The sequence below is a fragment of the Humulus lupulus genome, chromosome 1 (genome assembly GCF_963169125.1).
Source record: "Humulus lupulus chromosome 1, drHumLupu1.1, whole genome shotgun sequence".
NCBI lineage: Eukaryota > Viridiplantae > Streptophyta > Magnoliopsida > Rosales > Cannabaceae > Humulus > Humulus lupulus.
The window spans coordinates 295846643-295860605 of record NC_084793.1 but is presented as its reverse complement, the minus strand read 5'-3'; the positions used below and the strand labels follow the sequence as shown (position 1 = coordinate 295860605).

General features: G+C 35.4%; 1 long non-coding RNA gene across 1 annotated transcript; it reads left to right on the top strand.

Annotated features, from left to right (window-relative positions):
* The first annotated feature begins 11372 nt into the window (after positions 1–11372).
* LOC133779266 (uncharacterized) lies at positions 11373–12194 on the top strand. Its single transcript, XR_009869143.1, has 2 exons — positions 11373–11483; positions 11757–12194. It is a non-coding gene; the product is annotated as an uncharacterized LOC133779266 (long non-coding RNA).
* Positions 12195–13963: the final 1769 nt, after the last annotated feature.

Genomic DNA, 13963 nt, shown 5'->3' with positions numbered 1-13963 from the left:
TTGCTCTTGATGTTCCTCGACCAGGCACGAAGATTCTTGAAGTAAACCATGGTTGGTTGTTGGGTCATATGTGGCCCGTTGGTGTGTGGGGATGGTCGTCTTTACTAAGAGCATGGCCTCGCATCCATAGGCCATGGAGAAAGGCGTGTGGCCGGTTGATGTCTAAGTAGTAGTTTGGTAGGGTCAAAGTACTTGGGGCATCTCTTCAAACAAGATGCCTTTTGCCTATTCTAGATTATTTTTTAGCAAAATCTGGAGGTTTTTGTTTACAACCTCTACTTGTCCATTCGCTTGGAGATGGGCCATTGCCGAGAAGCTCTTTTGGATTCTGTGATTCTCACAGAAATATGTGAAAAGGATGCTATCAAACTGTAGATCATTGTCGGATACCAACTTTCTCGGGAGTCCGTATCGACAAATAATATTTTTGATGACAAAGTCCAAGATTTTCTTTGACGTGATTTTTCTGAGTGGTTGAGCTTCAACCCACTTAGTAAAATAGTCAACAACTACCACTTCATATCGTACACCTCGCTTCCATGTAGGCAGAGATCTAATGTAACGGGGAACTTGGTACTATAGCTTTCTTGCCGCATTTTTGTCAGTCAAGAGCTCACCAGTGGTCATATACCTCATGATAGGGCCCATCCATGTGACCTCGTATATGGTTTTGCATACACTTTTTCCTTTCTGAATGCTAGGAGCTTCCAAATAGTTGACGAGGACAACATTAAGAAGCTCAACATTCCAAGTGTTCACTAACTTCACGAGGGCATCGACATTTAAATTTTGTTCTCAAGGAACCTGTTTGATGGGATAGCAGTCGAATAGCTGGAGCATTTCTTGTGTCATGGCTAAATAAGAGGCCATTTTTAAGTCGTGGGCCTGGTATTCACTGATCACTTGGTTCACTACCAACTATGAGTCGCAAAAATTTTGAGTCCTATAGCCTGTAGCCCGTGGGCAACTCGTAACCCTAAGAGTGCTTCGTACTGGGCCTCATTATTAGAGGCCTCGAATCGAATCCTTAGTGCATTGTGTACGTAATGACCATCGAGTGATACCCGAATATGGCCAGCTCCTGAGCGAATTTCTTTGGATGAGCCATCAACAAATAATTTCCATGTGAGGACCTGGACTTTGCTCTATTTGGGCTCATCATTTATGCATGTGCATTCAGCAACAAAATCGACAAAGATTTGCTCTTTAAATGTTGTTCTTGGGTGGTAAGTGATATCATATTGGCTTAGCTCTATAACACATTTTAGCAATCTCCCAGAGGCATATGATTTTGTAAGACTTGTCGCACTGGATGATTCGTCAAAACTTTGACGGCGCGGGCTTGAAAATAGGGACAGAGTTTTCGCGAGGCCATTAGGAGGAAAAAAATTATATTTTCCATTAGCAAGTACCAAGACTCTACCCCCAATAATCTTTTACTGACGTAGTAGAGGAGATGCTGTATTTTTCCTTCTTCGCGTACCAAGGTCACACAGATTGTGTGCTTGGTAATGGCGAGGTATAGGACAACACTTCATCGTCCACTGGCTTCAAAAGTACGAAAGGTCGAGACATGTGGGTTTTAAGTGCTTAGAAGGATTTTTAAAATTCTTCAGTGCACTCAAACTGTCTATTGTTTTGGGCACGAAGCGGCTCAGGGATGTTATGCTTCCCATTAGACTCTGAACATCTTTGCACTTCCAATGGGATGGCATGTCGATGAGGGCCTTGATTTTTTTGGTATTTGCCTCTATACCTCATGAGCATACAATGAAACCCAAAATCTTCCATGAGGCCACTCCAAAAATGCACTTTTGGGGTTGAGCTTCATGTTGAATCTTTGCAATACAGTGAAGGCTTCCATTAGGTCTACGACATGGCCTCCCTAGGACGTCGATTTTACCAACATGTCATCGACATACACTTTCGTGTTCCGCCCTAGCTGGTCTTTGAAAATTTTGTTGACCAATCTTTGGTAGGTGGCGCACGCATTCTTCAACCCGAAAGGCATTACTTTGTAACAATATACTCATTTATCTGTAAAAAAAAATGGTATGCTCCTAGGCAGGGATATGCATTACAATATGGTTGTAACCCAAGTAGTCATCCATGAAACTCAATAATTAATGTCCTAACGTGGCATCTACTAGAAGGTCGATGTGTGCATGGGGGAAAAAAACTTTAGGACAAGCCTTGTTGACATTCGTGAAGCCTATACAGGTCCTCCAAGTCTCATTTGGATTTTTTTACTAGGATTGGATTTCTACCCAAGAGGAAACGTTGCATCTTGTTAACATCCGTCTTAGGGTATGGCCACGTACTTGCTCATGTTCAAGTCATCGCGTAGATCGGGCTACTAGTATTTTCGACGACATTTCGTAGCTGAGCCCTTCTTTGTGGGGTGTTTAAATCTTCTTGGAAGTCTAGGATCTCGGGAACGTATGGTGTAAGAACGCCCTAAACCATTTACTTTGTAAAATGTCGCTCAATTCATACTTATTAGAAAAATGCCATTTCAGAGAAAATGTTCAGTGGAGCCTTGTCAAAACATGTGTAATCATATTATATTCATACCATAATCATAAAACTTCATAAACATAAACATAAACATAAACATAAGCATAATCATACATCAAGTGATCATGGCAACAAAATTGTCCATGTCACATCATGAGGTAACCAATAAATGAATAAACCAGTAAACCTCCTCTATGAGGTAAATAGGAACTCAAGTCCTCGAATAACCTCGGCGTGTCTGGCCTATGATTTATGTCATATCCTTAGTAACACCTTTGTTGGGTCGCGTTAGCATGCTAACAACCTACTATTTTTCATACAACATACAAGCAGATATACAACAACTCATATCATAACATAGTAATTGATACTTTTCATAACATAGTAACTCTTGCCACATATTAGTTCATATTTTTCATAACATAATTCATAGAAAAGTCTATCTAACTTCCTTACCACAAGTTCAAGCAAAAATAAAGTGTGAGGTACTTCACAACGAGCCTAGAATCACAACCAAATGTTCGTTTTAATATCAAGTAATATTGCACATGCCCAACATACACACCCCACATGTGCATGGGCCATGCACACGTGTCACATGTTGCACCACACTCCAAACATTCAATAATTTCACATAAATCATAAAAGAATAATCTCAAGTCTATTAGTGAATCTTTAATGTTTGCAAAATAAGAATCATGCACTTAATCAAATGACGAATATTTCAACGTAAAATTTTGCTTGCATGTAACAATGCATACTTGATATGGTTATTAAAACTTGATGTGAAGTTGGTAATATTTATTCCTTTATTTTATTGTCAAATTTCATAAAAATTCAGCAAGCATAAAATAAATTGTCAACTTGATTATTACTACTCTATTAATTTAAATCGTACATTTTCCATTCATAAATTTTATGACAAAAATTTAATTTACTAAAATAATTCTTTAGCTTTAATTGTATAAAATAATAATCTCATTTATTATTTAATAACAATTAAAAAAATATTACAAAATTTTTTAGTTACTTATAAAATAATCAATTTCGCATGATCAATTTATTTCACAAGCATCCTCTTTTTTTTTTTATCTTGGCAAATAAAATAAATACTAAGACATGACATATTAATTTAAAAAAAAAAAAACATTTCTAGATCACAAAATTTTACATTTATGTCATAAATATATAAAAGTTGGAAAAGTCCAACTACATTGCTATTTATTAAATAATTTCTTTAGTCTCCTTAAAAAAAATAATTTTATTTAATTATTTTGTTAATAAAAACTGCATAAATATATATGAGAAAAATACTCATTTAAAATATGGAAAAATAAAATTTAACATATGTAAATATTAAGGCATAAATTAGTAAGACATATATTTGATATCTTTTAATTAAAATGCTATTTATCATAAAATATGCCAAAATCAGCAAGCAAAATACACTCATAATTCATAATTTCCCTTAAAATATTTTAACAACTTCACCGAGCATACTAATATACCTTTATGCATTGAGACATCACAATTAGTATGCAAATAAATAACTAAATCATTTTTAGAAACATAAATCCCAATTTAGGAGCCTTGGCCGAGACACACTTAACAAGAAATGATAAAAAAAAAATGTAAAACAAATTAAGACATTACTACCATGCTTCCTAACTCAAACATACCCCCTAATATATTCAAGACACATAGCATTACAATATAAGCAACACCAAAATAAAATATAATCTTATTATTATATCAATGGGAATTCTAACATGCTCCTTATTACAATAGTATTACAACAAATCTTTCATGCTCACAATTAAATAAAACAAAGGAACCCTAAACCTAATATTCCATAGCCGAAACCTTATATACCATAACAACTCCATGAATTACAATTTCCACATAGCTTATCATCATACCCCAAACTCATATCCTAACATGCTTCTTAATGATAAATATACAACATAAACATCATATTTTTTACATTCTGAATTTACATAACATACTCCAAATCAATAAGCATGATCATAAAAATTCAAAGAAACATATGAAACCCTAAAACATACCCTATGATGAAACATGCATCAAGATATTCTTGTTTCCATAATTTAATTAAAATCTTGATCATGTTTCTAATAAAGATATCATAACTGCACTTGTATTCATCATAGTAATATTATAAAAACACACACTAGAACATATACCCATCAAGACTACAATGATCGATACATCATCATACATCATAAACATGTTTTCTCAAAACATCAAACAATATTCCAAAGCAATAAACAATAATATGAAAACATCAAAAAAACAAAAGGGCTAGGATTCTTCATTACCTCCTTGGTAGTGTTCAAGAACATAAAAGCTAAAGTCAATCCTCTTGGACACCTAGAAATTTTGAAACCCCAAACAAAGCCTCTTAGAAATAAGAAGAAGATAAGACACAAGCTAAATGATTCAAGCACAATACAAGATTCTTACTTAGGGGTTTTGAAACCTATTCATTTTATTCTTCTTTTTCTCCTTCTTCCTCTAGGGTTCGGGCGCCACCATTTGGGAGCTCACAAGCTCTATTCTCTTCCATATATCAACCCTAGTGGGTGACCCATATGCTAATGAGAGAAGGGGAAATTACCAATTTGAATTTCCTTGATTTTGGTCTTGAATTCATATTGGAAAAGTTGTGGCAAATCAAAGGGATATGTCAACAATCCAAAAATGGAAACTACAATTGTCTCCTTACACTCCTACACGCCTCTCTTCCCTTCTCTCTCTCTTACCCTATTTAGCTTTATTTGATTAAAATTCAAGAATAAATGGGAAAAAGGAATTCCCTCTCTTTTTCCTCTCTTCTCACACCTATTCTCTCTCTAGGTTTCCCATTTTCTCTTTTCTTAAATTAATAAAAAGAATAAAAATAAATAAAAGGATATCTAGAATAATGCATGGGAATTTACTGTTGCATGCTCACAATGCAATTATGCACATACACACACCCATGTGCTAGGGTGCATTTCTACTAACCATGCACATTGGTGCACACAACCAAAACTCAAGAACTCACAAATTAAAACAATTAGAACATTTAATTCACATAATTCCTACCAAAAAAATTCAAATAATACAATTAAAATCCTAAAACTCAATAGTTAACACTTAAATTAATATATACAACAATTAAAATAAAAAAAATTTGGTGCGCTACAATATACCCTCCTTCAAAAGAATTTCGTCCCGAAATTCTTTCTTACCAAATAACTTAGGGTATTTATCTCTCATGTCTTCCTCCAGCTCCCATGTTGCTTCTCTTGCCATAATATTCTTCCACAAGACCTTAACTAACAGAATCCTTTTGGATCCCAGTTCCTTGACTCCCTCTTCGTTGATACACTCTGGTTGTTCATCATAACTCAGGTCCTGCTTCAGCTATAACGGTTCATAACTCAGAACATGAGAGGGGCCTGACACATATTTATGAAACATCGAGATATGAAAGACGTTATGAATTTTGGCTAGTGCTAGGGGCAGTGCTAAATGGTATGCAACTTGCCCAACTCTGTCCAAAATCTCTAATGGACATATAATTCTCAACTTAATTTCCCTTTCTTCCCAAAATGCATAACACCCTTCATTGGCGACACTCTTTAGAACACAAACTCGCCAACTAAAAACTCGATGTCCCTTCTCTTGTGGTCTGTGTAGCTCTTTTGCCTACTTTGAGCAGTAAGCATCCTTTGGTGAATTTTCTCAATTGCCTCAGTGGCTTCCCTAACAGCCTCGAGGCCTAAAATCTGCTTCTCCCCAAACGCACCCTAGTGAAAGGGAAATCTACATTTGCGTCCATAAAGCATCTCATAGGGAGCCATCTTAATAGTGAACTGATAACTATTGTCATATGAGAACTCCATCAGGGGTAAGTATCGGCTCCAAGACTATGAAAATTCCAAAGCACAACATCTCAACATATCTTCCAAAATCTGAATAGTTCTTTTAGATTGCCCATCAGTTTGGGGGTGAAAGCTGGTACTGAATTTCAACCTTGTACCCATTGATTTCTACAATCCCTTCTAAAATTTTGATGTGAACACTGACCCTCTGTCAGAGATAATCGACTTTGGCATCCCATGAAGTCTCACTATCTCACTAACATACAATTTTGAGTACTAGTCTAATGAGTAGGTGGTCATAACCGGCAGGAAATGGGCGGACTTAGTGAGCCTGACTACTATTACCCAAGCAAAATCATGTTGTTTTGTGGTCCTAGGTATTCCTACCACAAAATTCATTTCTATGTCTTCCCATTTCCATTCGAGAACGTAAAGTGGTTGAAGTAGCCCTGCTGGCCTTTAGTGTTCTGCATTCACTTGCTGACATGTCAAACATCTAGCAACAAATTCAGCAGTATCTTTCTTCATTCCAGGCCACCAATACAATGCTTTAAGGTCTTGGTACATCTTAGTCGACCATGGATGTAAGATATAGGGCGTTGTATGCTTGACTTAATCTCATCATTCTTAGGAACACAGATTCTATCCTTATATCGCAGTAATCCTCCGTTAGACATAGCGAAGTCATCGCTACCACTCTCTTGTGCCAAATCCTCTTACTTCATTAGGGCTTCATCTACCTTCTGTAATTCTTTGATCTGTTCTAATAGGGAGGACTGTAGAGTGAGGTTTGCTAGTCCTCCTGTTACTAACTCAATACCAACGTTAATAACTTTTTTCTGTAGAGGTGTCTCTATTGTGCTCAAAATTGAGACACTTCCATGTCCTCAACTACTCAATGCATCGACCACCACATTGGCCTTGCTTGGCTGGTATAGAATTTCACAAGCGTATTCCTTTACTAATTCTAACCACATCTGTTATCTCATATTTAGCTCTTTCTGTGTGAAGAAGTGCTTCAGACTTTTATGATCGGTGTATATCTCACACTTATCTTCATAAAGGTGGTGCCTCCATATTTTCAGTGCGAACACTACTGCTGCCAGTTCAAGATCATGGGTGGGGTGTCTCTGCTTATAGTCCTTAAGTTGTCTCGAGGTGTAGGCTACCACTTTCCCATTATGCATCAACACACACCCCAATCCATTCTTAGATGCATCAAAATACACCACAAACTTCCTTCCCACTGAGGGAACACAAAGGACTGGTGCAGAGATAAACTTATCCTTCATAATATGAAAGCTTTCTTCACACTTCTCATTCCATGTGAACTTTTGGTGTTTGTGAGTTAGGTTGGTCAAGGGTGTGGCAATTTTATAGAAACCCTTGACAAAATTTCGATAGTAACCCGCTAACCCTAAGAAGCTTCGATCCTCTTGGGCATTCTTTGGTTAGGGCCACTCTTTAATGGCCTCTATCTTCGTTGGGTCCGATATTCCATTCTTGGACATTATATGCCATATGACGGTCACTTGTTCCAACCAAAATTCACACTTAGTGAAATTAGCATAGAGTTGGTGCTCTCGTAATCTATTGAGTGTCAACCTCAAGTACTCCTCATGCTCCTCCTTAGTCTTTGAGTAGATAAGGATATTGTCTATAAACAACCCTACAAATTCATCCAAATAATCATTAAACACTCTGTTCATCGTGTCCATGAATGTCGTTGGGGAATTAGTGAGTCCAAAAGACATCACTAAGAACTCACGGTGCCCATAGCGGGTTCTAAATGTTGTTTTAGGAATATCTCCCTCCTTCACCTTTAGCTGATGGTACCCAGATTGTAGATCAATCTTTGAGAACACTGATGCCCCTTGCAGTTGATCAAAGAGGCCATATATCCTAGTCAAAGTATATTTATTCTTAATCGTGACCTTATTGAGTTCTCAGTGATCGATGCACATTCTCATGCTTGTGTCTTTCTTTTTCACAAACAGAACTGGTGCTCTCCATAGCGAATGACTAGGTTGTATGAAACTCTTGTCCAACAATTTCGGTAGCTGGGTCTTGAGTTCTTTCAACTCTACAGGTGCCATTTGGTAGGGTGCCTTGGATATTGGTGCTATTTCTTGTGCAAGTTCGATCACAAATTTGATTTCTCTATCAGGGGTAAACTTGGTATGTCCTCTGGAAGCACCTCCGGAAACTCACAAACAATGTGAACATTCTCAGGTTTTAGCTCGGTCTCTCTAGACTTATCCACAACATTTTCCAAAAATACTGAACACCTATGTGGCATCATGTTCCGAGCTTCTAATGCATATATGATAGGTGTGCGAAATCCCATCACATCTCCCTTAAAAGAAAAGAGTTCCCCTTCCTCAGGTCTAAACTCTACTGTCTTTCTCCGATAGTCTATCGTTGCTCCATATTTGGCTAACCAGTCAATGCCAAGTATAACATCATAATCTGATATGTATAACTCTATGAGGTTTGTTGGGCACTATCTGCCCTTAACTACTATGGAGGCTGACTGTAACCACCTAGTTGACGACATAATGTCTCATATGGTAACATGGTACTAAAACTATGCTCAAATAGTTTACAATGCAATCCCAATTTATCAATTACATTTATAGCAACATAAGAGTGAGTCGCTCCATAATCAATGAGGACTCTACATATCATAACAGAATTAGGTAGCTGACCTGTGACGATTGTATTACTATTGGCTACTTCCTTTTGATTCAAAGAAAAGACTTTGGCTGCACTACTACAAAATACCCTTTACGGGACACTTTTTTAGGACACGCACATAAATGCAAGTCCTTAAAAATATTTATGGAGTTTTGAGGACACTCATTGAGAGTCCTAAAAAAAACACAATTTAGGACTCGCAATGAGTGTCCTAAAAAAATAAGCGAGTCCTAAAAAAATTTGGGCTAAAAAATGAGTGTTTTACTTAACAATTTTAAGGACTTGTTTTGGGAGTCCTTAATACTCTTTTAGGACTCGCTTTGCGAGTCCTAAAAACACCTGAGCTGAAAAATTAGGAATGGTGACTTTTAAGGACTAGCTTTGCGAGTCCTAAAAGAGTATTAAGGACTCCCAAAGCAAGTCCTTAAAATTGTTAAGTAAAAGAGCATAAAACCACTTATTGTTTAACATATTTATAAAATTAGTATTAGTTAAAAATAAATTGTTTTATTGATTGGAAAAATATTTTAAAATAATTTTAATATATAAATTTACTAGTTATAATTTTATAATATAAGGCATTATTTATTTATTTAAAATTTATATGAAAATTAAAAAAAATATTAATAAAATTTAATTAATATATTTTTAAAATAAAGTTAACTAAAGTGCACTTTTACCTAGTATTTAAATTAAATAGCAATTTAAGTTTTAAATAACAATTATTATAAGTTTGAAAAGAATTTGTATAGTTGTGATTTTTAAAATTATTTTTTATAGTATTAGGAGTATAAAATTGGGAGTTTTATAATAACATTTTTTTTTATCTAAATAATATAATCTGATTTTTATTTATAAAATAAAAAAATATATACATACCCAAATCCCTTTCTCCCACCTGATCCTTATACTTTCCTCTCTCCCTCTCTCTATCGCATTTTTTTCTGCTAGGCCCGAATGACAACGGCAGGGGCTCGGGTAATGGTGGTCGACGACGGCAAGGGGGTCGGGGTCGGGCTATTCGGTGGCAGGGGGGTCGGGGCTGGGCTCGACAGCAACGACTGGTGGCTCGAGGGCTGGGCTTGACGGTGGGTGGGGGGGTCTCGGGTCTGGGCTCGATGGCGCAGGGGCTGGGCAGGACGTGGAGGCTTGGGGGCTCGTTGGGGATGGACAGCACGGAGGCTTGGTGGCTCGTTGGGGCTTGGTGGCCCGTTCTCCACCCCGAGCAGAAGCCTCCAGGCTCTACTTTTGGACAAGTAAATGACTGTTGGGGCATTGAACAATCTGAGGTATGCCCCTCAATCTGTCGCAGCTGGTGGAGCGGTGGCCTCGCAAGGGTCGTGACGATGGTGTCTGCTCTAAGTATGCTTTCTTTAACAAATTTTTTTCCATATGTATATAGATTTGAGAAATATATGTATAAATATTATATATATGAATAGATTTATAATTCCTATATATTCTGTTTTGTAAGGTTTCGTATGAAGTTGTTTGGAGGCTTTGATGTATTCCAATTATTTGGCTTGGTGTATTTTGAGATTTGGGATTCGTTGGCTTGGTGGCTGTGTGATTTGGGATTTAAATTTTTGCTTGTTTATCTTGAAATTTTCTTGTAACTCTAGGAAATTTTCGGGTTAGTTTCTGATATTATCTTTTGGATGTTTTTTGTCTTGAGCTAGAAAGCAGTGTAAGGAAACCAGGGCATATGGATCTCTTAAACTAATGGTTGATGCTCTTCAAGTGTTTGAGAAATTGATGCAAAGAAACTACAGAATATGATTTAATGAAACTATGAGTGATTCTAGTTTTTGTGTGCTCAAATTACTACTGCCTTTTGTTATTATTATTGTTAGATGATTAAATATAATATATATTTATAATTATATAACTCTTTCGTGGTCTCTCTTTATTATATTGAGCTTTTTCTTAGTATATAACATGGTAGCTACTTGTGTGTATATACTGTATATATATGTTATACTATACATATGCAGGAGTGCTTAAATGGAGAGTTTCTTTGAGTTAGTCTCAAGTTTGCTCCACTAGCTGGATATCACTTGTATCTACACATCTTTTCTTTTGATCATTTTATAAGTTGTATTAATCAAATTATAGGTAGTGAAAACTGAATAAACAACCTTGTATTTTATATAAAAATAAAGTCTTCTTGAATTGAGTGTTGTCATCTTGATCATTTGAAACTAACTTGTATATTAGGTGTCAGATTTGGACACTGATTTTGTTTCCTTTGCTCTGTGTGTAGGTTTGATGGAGATGGGTATATATATTGACTTCATTGTTCTAAAAACTTATTAAAATGAGTATATATATTGACGTCTTCAACAAGAAGAATACTTTGGAGCTCCCAAATTCATGAAGGTAATAATAACAAGAATTACTTAAGAATTTGATTAATTTTCAATCATCATGTAGGCTCAAGTTGTCAGGTGATTGAATATTCATGGAATCAAAGTTTTCTTCAAAATTATTGGCTCTCCCTTGTAATTATAATGCTTATGAAAGATTAATTAAAGTGTCCAAAGTAATTTCTGAGTTGTAAGATTACAAAATCTGGTTTAATTAATTGAGCATAGATTTCAAATTAATGTTTATTAGTTTCAAACTTCATGTGATTTTAATGCAAACTTTCAGATTAGAAACCTGAATGGGCATTTTGGATTACTCGCGGTGATCATGCAAATTCTGAGAGCAAAGCTCAAAGTATTAGATCTTTCGTATGGAAATGGAACAGGTATAATTAAGCACAACTCTACTACACATCTGGTACTGAAATATCTGTCTTCATGTGAATGTAATTTTAGAAATTAGTCAATCCTAAATGTAGAATATAAATAAGGATTGCTAAAATAAAGTGAAGCCTAAGAATACAAACTTCACGCCATTGAAGTTTGGTACACTCAATCTCTATTAACAATTTTATTATTTTTAAGTGAGTTATGTCGGCAAGGATAGGAATGTCCTATGGAGGCTTTATGAGTGATCTTTTTCACGCCATATTAAGTGATCTCTTTAAACTGTATATTAGTCAAAATTTGTAACTTGTGTGCACAAAATGTTAGTTGTTATTCATATTTTGGCTTCCTTTGTAACTGTATAACATGCATTTGTAGAGCTGAGGATTATGTAATTTTTCTTGAAATGTACAACTAGTAGTACTACTGTAAAACAATCACAATCAGCTTCTTAAGTGGACTCAGTCCTCCTTAGCTTAGTTATACTCAAAACTGAATTAATATTTAACTAATCTTTAGGATTTGATTTACCTTAATTATTGTTGTGGTCTACAAACTACTCATCTCTAACTTGATAAGTGTAATTATAAATAATTAATATAGGAATATCTTGGACCATGCCATGGTTATCAATACCATTTACCAGACCATAACTCTTTCTTAGTTTCTCTTGCTCTTATGGCATCTTTGGCAGGGAAGCTTATGCATGATTTTTCAACATGCATGAATTGGGGATATTGTCATTGATAGAGCTCTATAAGGCCTTAATTTTTGCACTCTGAGGGAACCGGAAATTTATGGGTTGGGCTAATTGAATTTTGATTCATGGAATATGGGAGTCAAATCAGAAGACTACAGATTAGGATAACTTTTTCATCTTTCCTTTTTTGATCCCCATTTGGCCAAGGTAATTTCGGGTGTTGGTCATAGATGGTCTCGACAGAGGTGAGATGCATGGGCCTCATGGCTGGTCTTGGCAGAGGTGAGATGTGGGTCTACAAATTTTCTTCATCCTTCTTTTTTCTGGATGTGCTTTCACTTAATTTGTGTTTGATTCTTGAATTAAAATTGTTCATTTCATATTTATGATTAATTAATCTTCCTCTCTTTGCATGTAAATGTGTTTTTGGTGGATTGAGTTTGTTTCTTCTTATTGGTAATTATAGGTTCCGTTTTGTGAAATAGGTGTAATTGTGGGGAGGATTTTGATTAAGTTATATGTTAAATTGATCGTATTTACAATGCGAAAAATTGTTTCATAAAATGTCCCTAGCTAAAAGATAAAAAGATAAAAAAAAAACCAACATCAGTTATTGCAAATAAACAAAGAATTTGATGTGCAATATAGTAGTTTTAATATCTTTTTCCATCATAAGTTCCAATTACATATGCTTAAGAAGTTGTTTAGGGAAATGTTTTTCAAATAAATGAGGTGTTGCTTTCTATTAGACAATTTTTTCCATTAAGGATTTTTGAAACCATTTCAATAAAAATTGGCCCCTAGTCTAGTTCATCATCCATGATTTATGAGTTACATGGCATTATATCAAAATATTTATTCAAATCTAACGTAGCTCTTGATATCTATTTTTAAACTTAGAGTGGATAATGTCTTATTCTGAGTTTGTCTCTTAACAATAGAACTAGTAATTGATTTGGTAATTATGTTTCCCTTTGATCAAACGAAGGAATGTGTATGTGTTTATTCCCTAATTGCTTTAGTATTACACTTTAGTGGAGTTTGAATATCTTAGATATTCATCCGTAGTGAAGTAGGTTCTGGGAATTCTGTGTGCTGCGGTGATAACGGAAGATTGAGAACTTGCATGTCTTAGTGTAGTAGGTTCTGAGATTTTGTGTGCTGTGGTGATATATGGATGAAAACCTGTGTGTTGTTTGATTTGTTTGACATGTTTGTGTTGATTGTGACAGATGGCTAGGCTAGTAAATTAGGGGATATGCTGTCCGATTTTCTATAGACATTTTTGTACTTAGTTTTGTGTGGAAATATGAAAAAGATGATTGCCACAATGATAAATTTGTGATCCGGATATTCAACATTTGACGGTCTAATTAATAATTAAGTTGATTATATAATTTTAAATA